Source organism: Eschscholzia californica, unplaced genomic scaffold (genome assembly GCF_041429995.1).
Source record: "Eschscholzia californica isolate CP2 unplaced genomic scaffold, dmEscCali1.0.p SCAF_2, whole genome shotgun sequence".
In the NCBI taxonomy this organism is placed as follows: domain Eukaryota; kingdom Viridiplantae; phylum Streptophyta; class Magnoliopsida; order Ranunculales; family Papaveraceae; genus Eschscholzia; species Eschscholzia californica.
In genome coordinates, this window is record NW_028238309.1 from 29,383,528 (window position 1) to 29,392,521 (window position 8,994).

The 8,994-nt window shown below is 42.8% G+C and overlaps 1 pseudogene; it reads right to left on the minus strand.

Annotated features, from left to right (window-relative positions):
- Nucleotides 1-7,134: 7,134 nt before the first annotated feature.
- Nucleotides 7,135-7,678, minus strand: LOC147557300 (secreted RxLR effector protein 161 pseudogene; annotated as a pseudogene).
- Nucleotides 7,679-8,994: the final 1,316 nt, after the last annotated feature.

Here is an 8,994-nt window from a genome sequence, read left to right on the forward strand (position 1 = left end):
ACGACTTCAAATCATCTTCAACTCTAGCAACCTCTTCACTTTGGTCTGAAGGGATTTCAAATTTGGCACACTGAGAGGATATTTCAATTTGTGGGCTCCATCGTTTATGAGATTTTAGGCTCAATAACGATGTTTTCGGGAGAACTATAGTCCTCTAAAATTGTATCATCATCATTATCATACACAGGGTGTTGTGTATTGTACTCTATATTGTCCTTCTAATCCTCTTCTGTAATATTAGTTCTCCTACTGAGTATTTTATTTAGAGTTCTTCCATTTTCTTCAATACGTTCATTTACTAGATCCAACTCTAAATTACTCTTTACCAGCAAACTAATAGTTTGGGCCAATGAAGATGATGTTAAAGATGGAGAATGAATAGTTTCAACGTTGTCCCATTAATGTGGAGACACGTTTGAAGCATAAGACTCTTCATTACTACTCCTTAGCATACTAATAGCCTCGTGCAATAAAGATGAAGAGTCAGTAGTTCCACCGTTATCCCATGGAGGTTTCGACACATGTGGCGTATAAGACACTCCATTACTCCTAGCTAGCATACTCATAGTCTGGTGCAATAAATATGAAGAGTCAACAGTTCCACCATTATCCCATTGAGGTTGAGACATGTGTGAAGCATAAAACTCTTCGTTATAATGCATGTAAAAGTCATTACTTTCAATGTTATCCCATTGAGGTTGGGACACATTTGGAGAAATCTATAATGTGGTTCATAACCTTCTTGAGGTTGATAATAATTCCTACGACCATCATTATGCACATTGTATCTAGGATGACTGACACTATTCTGACCGTTTGCTAAGTACCACCATGGTAGATTTGAAGAACTCTCATCCCTTCTACCATTATGTTGGGACCACGATCTATCCATCTCTCTTTACCACTTTTTTTTTTTTGTAAAACCAAGGAAGCACTGCGAAAATCCTAGATAGAAAGCAACCACAATCAAGTTGACTCAACCAAGCAACCTAAACAAAATCTAGACAACAGACAGGTTAGTCAATTTCACTTAAAAGTCTAGACAATTCCTACTTCGTACGAAAACTTGAACTATGATTGTTATGAGGGTTACTCAATTAAAGTACTATATGATGATGCATAAAATGTCCCGACGTTGACTAACGTCTGAAGAGTCAAGATCAGACCTGAAGTCCACTGGGTTAACCCGACTCAAGGTACAAGACAACTGAATCCTCGACGATCTGCCACATATTCCCCTAACTGGGAGGTCGGCTAGAGGAAATTAACCAGCTCTCTGACGCCCTAAGCATGCACGGATCAGTCCTGGAGTCTCTAAAGGAATGAGGGGGGTCCACGTAGGTTCGCTCGATGCCTTACACCCAGAACTGGGAAGGTAGAAGCGCACTAGCACCCTACCGACTTAATCCCGAAATATCTACAGAGATTTCAGTCAGTTAGGGATCTTGAAGTGTTTAAGCAAGTTTGGACTTCACGCGTCTGAGGGAGGAAACTTCTCTCAGAAGATCTATCACATCAGCAGGATATCTATGAAAGATCCTTGAACTTAGGAACTTTCATCTATCCCAGATCCGAGATAAACATAAAAGGAAAACTTTCCTCCGCGGCAATCACGACCGCCTCTTAAGCCTATGAAAGGGCCCCCACATCGCCTTCACAGGTCACGATCTGTAAACCCTAGAAGATCACAGTTAACTCTGAGTTCTCATAACTCGTCCCCAAAAGGATCGATCAACATTTATTCTTTTACTGCAAAGAACACCCTGAACGTCTTGAGCATCGGAGCGGTTTTCGAACCCTTTGCAGGTCGCCCCCCTTGGGAATCGACAAACAAGAGATTGGAAATCACGAGCTTGGAGGACGAGAATCAGGAGCTGGAGCAAGGAGCAGGAACAAGAAGCAAAGGAGACAAAGTACCAGAGCGGGAAGCAAGAACAGACGCAGGAATCTTACCCTCACATAACAGAATATACCATCATAACGGAGGTTGTCATGCATCAACTCCCTTTTTCATGCTGATATAACGGAAGGCTATTTGTTGACATCAACATTTGGCACTAGAAGGAGGGGCGAACTCCAGCAAAATCATCAATTCGGTAACCCGAATTCTCTTCAATAACTTTTCAAAACCAACTGTCTCTTTAAGCCCTTCAGGCAGGAATGTCGTCAGGAAACTACACGCCTGGCGGGACTCAAGGTATGTTTCCGGACCAAACTGTATTCGTGACGGCCCTCAAACGACACAAGGCCGAACATCAACAACAAGAAAGGGAGATTGCGCAACTGCAGGAGAACCTCCGCATGGCTGAAGTCATAGGAAAGAAGTTGGCGCCAGAGGCCCACCAGCCTCCCCTCGGGCAGGAGTTACTGGAGTTGGGTAGCGCTGAAGGCCTTATGCTCCCCATTCTAGAAATGTACTACGGATTGAAGCACCCGGATAAATTCCTCAGAAACTACACTTCGGGGATAAGTCTCTACACGACCAATCGGAACATCTGGTGCGTAATCTTTGTAACCACCCTGAAAGGGCCAGCCCAGGCGTGGTATCAGTCATTAGCACTCGGGTCCATAAACTCCATCAAGAACTTGGCCAAGCCTTTCTCGAGGCCTTTAAGGATAAACAAACTGAGGAACGAGCAAACGCTCCGAACAGAAGACGTCTGAACAATAACAAAGCATCAAACTTCGACCTTCATAACACCTCAGTCAGATCAGGAATGATCAAACGAGTGAAAGCGTACCTTGGGCGGGCTCATGACCCAACCCTCACTGAGACACTAGCCCAGCGCTTATCAGGGCTGATACAACAACTCAGTGACGTGTCAGGAACACTGATGGAGGAGCTCGGACGAACGAAAGAAGTTGACCGAGAGGAGAAGCAAAATAGCAAGAAAGCAGAACAAGATCCGGAGGCATGGGAAGATATCAACGTCATAGCCGGAGGACCAACTCACGAAACAGGAAGAGGTAACAAGAGGCGCAGAAGCGACGACGAAGTCATGACCTCTCCAACGTCGTACGTTGAGAAAACTCCCCTGTGGTTTTCGTGGACGAGGACCTAAGAGGAGTGATCACTCCCCACACTGATCCCGTGGTGATAACAACATTGGTAGCTAATTTAAATGTTGGGCGTATCCTAATCGACACTAGCAATTCCACTGAAGTTATGAGCAGGACATGTCTACAAAAGCTTCGGGTAAAGGCGCAACACACAAAAACCTATGATCACTGTTTAACAAGATTCAGAGACAACCAGGTGGAAGCCGGAAGAGTAATCACCTTACCCACACTGCAACACCGAGATTGTTGTGGATGCCTTCAGGAAGGGGCTCTTACATGACGGAGAGTTGTACAAAGAACTGACCAAGTTCAAGTATACGATCCTTAATGACGTACTATCCAGAGATTGGTTGGAGATAAGGTGGGAAGAAGACAAGACCCCCCCAAGCAAAGGATATTCCTACGATGGTCATCCTAGCGATCGACGATCTAAGAGACCTAATCAGAGGCCAGAACACCGAGGCAACAGAGACCCATACCCACCAAGACGCCCGAATATGAGGGAAAACAAGTCTTTGAGGTCCTAAAAAGGTACGATATGAAATTAAATCTAAATAAATGTTCATTCGCTGTATCTTCAGGGAAATTCCTAGGATATGTAGTCACATACAGAGGGATCTAGGCAAATCCAGACCTGATACACTCGGTAATAAATATCCCCTTCAGTTGTACACCGGCATGTGAGGATGCACTTTAATAACTAAAACAGTACCTCACTTCGCCTCCATTGCTTTCAAAACCCAAGCCCGGTGACCCCCTATACATTTATTTAGCAGTAACTCAAACAGCTGTCAGTGTTGTCTTAGTAAGCGAAGAGGGCGATAAGCAACTCCCAGTTTACTATGTCAGCAAGTCTTTACTTAATGCTGAGATCCGATACAGTCAACTAAAAAAGCTGGCATTAGCTCTGGTGACAACTGCCAGAAAATTGAGACCGTACTTCAAATGTCATTCTATTTTGGTCGTCACTGCCTTCCCGATAAAGAATGTCATGCACAAGCCTGACATGTCTAGACGTTTGACTAAGTGGGCGGTCGAGCTAAATGAGCATGACACCGTATATCAACCATGGACAACTATCAAATCCTAGGTTCTAGCTGACTTCATTGCCGATTTCACTCCTGACTCTCAAGTGCAGGCCCAAAAAGAATTACTCTGTCTCACTAAGCCAGGCCCTCAAAAGTGGACCTTGTCCGTGGATGGGTTAAGTAATATGAACGGAGCTGGTCTTGGTGTAATCTTGACCTCCCCTCAGAGGACAGAGTCTAGCAAGCAATCAGGTGCGAATTTAAAGCAACTAACAATGAGGCAGAGTACGAAGCTTTCATTGCAGGTCTAAACCTGGCTGAAGAATTAGGAATTCAGAACCTTGATGTAAGGTTTGACTCCCAGTTGGTGGTCAACCAACTTCAAGGCACGTACCAAGCCAAAGATGCCAAAATGACAACCTACTTGGAGCATGTCAGGGAAATACAAAAATATTTCCACGAGGTAAAGTATGAACCGGTACCCAGAGCTGAAAATGGGCATGCAGATGCCTTGGCAAACCTTGGCTCTTCCATCCAGACAAAGATAGCTCATGACACACCCCTGGTCCTGCTCCAATGGTCGGTCGTCTGGAAGAATCCACAACCAGAAGTAGCAGCTACAGACATAACTGACACTTGGATGACTCCTGTCATAAAGTACTTGACCAATGACGAACTTCCCTCTGATAAAAATGAATCCAGAAGACTAAATGCAAAGGCTGCGAGATTCTGCATACTCGACGACCAACTACTCAGAGGGTCTTACTGGGGCTCTTACCTAGAGTACATCACTCTAGAAGAAGGTAAATACGTTCTAAAAGAATTACACGAGGGAGAATGTTGCAACCACTCTGGCGGCCGCAGCTTAGCCAATAGGGCCCAAACTGCTGGCTACTACTGGCCAACCATGAGGGCTGATTCAATCGATCATGCCAAATGATGCGACAAATGCCAATGGTTTGCCCAAACTTCACACCTCCCTCAAGAGAAATTAAGTTCCATACTATCACCTTGGCTTTTTATGAAATGAGGCATGGACATAGTGGGGAAACTCCCCACTGCCACGGGACAACGCGTATTTATGTTGGCCATGACTGGTTATTTTTCTAAATGGGTTGAGGTTGAGGCCTTCCTGTTGGGTTTTACACCCTTCTACTAGTGTTTATAGTGGAAATAAGACATCTAATGTGTACACAAGTATTCCCAGGATCACGTGCATAAGCCCATAATAATACTAAGTAAAACTAGAAAGATAAATACCTTATTCGCTAGTTTTCCCTCGAACCTTTACAATTGCTTATGAGAAGACCAAGAGCTTCAAGCGTAGCTCCTCTACTTGGGAGACGATAAATCAACTTGATCTCCCACCTTGTTGTTTAGCTAGCACACCAATGGTGGTTGGAAGAAGAACTCCTTTCTTCTTGACTAGATAGATAGATAATGGGAATTAGCTCACTTTCTCCTCTTTACTTGATATGGTAGAGTAAGAAAGCTTTGAGAGAAATTCCACAACTTATTCTCTTCCCTAAAAGTGTTTATATAGAACCCTAATGAGAATACACCTCCTCAAAGGTTTCCTAAAACACCCTTTAGAATCAGATTTAAGGAAATAGTCGAAAATAACATCTAATGATATTTTCTCAATTCCCTAATGAGAAAGTGTCCAAACACTACTAAATTTTTCATGCATACTACTGGATATGTCATAAAACTCCACTCAAAATTTCAGCCCAATCCGAGCCCTAGAAGTGCCCGAATCGGCTAAGGCCCAAAAACTCTATTCTTGGCCTTTTTGTACTATCTTTGCCTAATTCCTTTTTAGGCCTATGATATATGTTTATGGGACATTCCCATTGTTATATCTCAATCCCACTAGTTATATCCTAGATCAATTTGACACACTTATGTGTAACCCATGTAGGATCCGATCGAAGTTAGCCGCGAATTACTTCATAATTCGACGATCGTAGTTGGTCTTTAGCTACAACTCTACGATCCCTAAGTCAATCGGACTTGATGATCTTCCACAACAATTGTCCTATCCGACAAATTGTTCGCATTGTCACCTTAGTCGAAGGACATCTCCTTCAACTCCTTCAGACTCCCACTTGGACTTAGAACAAGTACAATGCTCGATTCCCATGTCACTTAGAATCCCATCTGATACGTCACCTCATCCAGAATTTCTTGATGTCGAGTACAACTGTCAAAACAAATGATTAACTTTTAATCCATTTGAGCACGGCCATGCATTTTCAGTTGTTGCTCGTCAAGTGGCCTGAGGACACTGCATCCTAACATGGTTAGGAGGACATAATCTATTCTTGCGCTCGCAGTCAACTTCATGTCTATCCTGTCCTTCCCAGTATCTGTTTTTATAACCTCTTTTTACGGCGCAGCGTTTAACGGAACCAAAGTCAGACATTACTTACATAAGATGAGCTGAGCACTTATGTTTTGAGGAATCTCTTAAATCTTGTCTTTATGAGAAGTTTGATGATTCATCATTCTTTGGATGAACTTCTCATGTTGAGGGTTATTCCGGCGTATAATCCCTATTATGCACTCACATAGTCGAATCGAATACACTGTTCCTATAGCCCATGAAACTGCGTTATCCCATCGACTCCCGTACTAGTCTTCGTGAGTCATTGTTGTCCATGCAATGACCTGGACTAGGGAATTGATAATGAATCACTCCAAGTTCACTTAGTAGGGTTTCATTCATCAGATCACGTATCTGACAAGCCTACTCGGAGTGTTTTCTTTATCTACAGACTGTCTCTTAAATACCAAACCAAATTTTAAGGACAAAATAAAATTCCTTTTATTTTATTTATCGAATGTAAGTAATTAGGTACATAAACTCTTTTATGAATCCAAATTACATTTGTTGCCATTCCCCAATGCGCTTTATTTATATCAATGCCCCTCATGTGTGAATCATGTTTGGGCTGAGGTAACGGTTTAGTCAACGGATCTGCAACATTGTCATCCGTGTGAACCTTGCAAATGACCACATCTTTTCTCTCTATGATTTCTCTAATCAAGTGGTACTTCCTTTCGATATGCTTGGATTTTTGGTGTGCTCTTGGTTCCTTGGCTTGGGCTATCGCTCCATTGTTGTCACAATAGAGAGTCACTCCCTCTTCTATGCCAGGTACGACACCAAGTTCTATTATGAACTTCTTTATCCAAACTCCTTCCTTTGCAGCTTCCGAGGCCGCTAGGTATTTTGCTTTAGTGGTAGAATCTGCAATTGTGCTCTGCTTGGAACTTTTCCAACTCACTGCTCCTCCATTCAGACAGTAGACGTAACCGAACTGCGATTTGAAGTCGTCTTTATCCCTCTGAAAGCTTGCATCCACATGGCCTACAACCTTTAGAGTATCTTCCCCTCCATATGCCAGGAAGTGATCCTTAGTCCTTCTCAGGTACTTTAGAATATTCTTGGCGGCGCTCCAGTGCGCTTCGCCTAGATTTGATTGGTAACGGTTGCACATGCTCAAGGCATATGAGACATCTGGGCGAGTGCAAATCATGGCGTATATGATAGATCCTATTGCCGAAGCATAAGGTACTTTCATCATGTTTGCTAGCTCATCAGGACTCTTAGGACACTGATCTTTGCTAAGCACTATGTCATGTGTCATGGGAAGGATCCTCTTTTGGAGTTTGTCATCTCGAACCGTTGAAGAATCTTATCTATATAAGTTTCTTGACTAAGTCCGATCATCCTCCTTGATCTAATCTCTATAGATCTTGATTCCTAATATGTATTCTGCCTCACCTAGGTCCTTCATAGAGAAGCATTTTCGAAGCCAGTCTTTAACTGATTCCAACATCGGAATATTGTTTCCAATAATTAATATGTCATTGACATAAAGGACTAAGAAAACTAGGTTGCTCCCACTAACCTTCTTGTAAACACAAGACTCTTCTGCATTCTTGAGAAATCCAAATTCTTTTTTCTCGTCGAATCGAAGATTCCAACTCCGGCTTGCTTGCTTGAGTCCATAAATGGATTTCTTAAGCTTGCAAACTTTTCCGGCATTTTTGGAATCTACAAAACCTTCGGGTTGTGTCATGTACACATCCTCTTCCAAGTGTCTGTTTAGGAAGGCGGTTTTGACATCCATTTGCCAAATCTCATAATCATAATGAGCTGCAATTGCTAGAATGATCCGAATGGATTTAAGCATTGCGACAGGTGAAAAGGTTTCATCATAGTCTATACCATGAATCTGTCTGTATCCTTTTGCCACGAGTCTAGCTTTGAAAACGCTAACGATTCCATCCTTGTCAGTTTTTACTTTGAAAACCCATTTGCATCCGATTGGTGTTGCTCCATCGGGCAAATCGATCAAGTCCCATACTTGATTTTTTGACATGGAATCCATTTCTGATCTCATGGCCTTTAGCCATTTTTCGGAGTCGGGGCTCGTCATAGCTTGGTTGTAGGTACTCGGCTCATTATCTTCTAACAGTAAGACATCTGTTTTCTGAGATAATTACTGGAGCCTTTGAGATCTACGAGGGGCCTGAGCAACTCTTGGAGTGTTCTCAACTATTTGAGATGTCACCTGCGAATTTAATTCGACTTGTGCAGGAGGTTCCACGAGTTTCTCTATCTCGACCTCATTTTCCTGTTCCATACTTTGTGGATAGATAGGAGCCGCTAAACCTCTTGATGTCTCTATATCCTTGTTTATTTGTTTCTCATATTGATTTTCATCGGTATCTACATTTCTCCCACTTGTCTGCTTGGAAAGGAATTCCTTTTCAGGGAAGACACCATCTCGAGCAACAAACACTTTCTTCTCAAATTCGTAGTAGAAGTAGTAACCCCTTGTCTCTTTTGGATAGCCCACAAACAGACATTTGTCTGATTTGGGTGCGAGTTTAT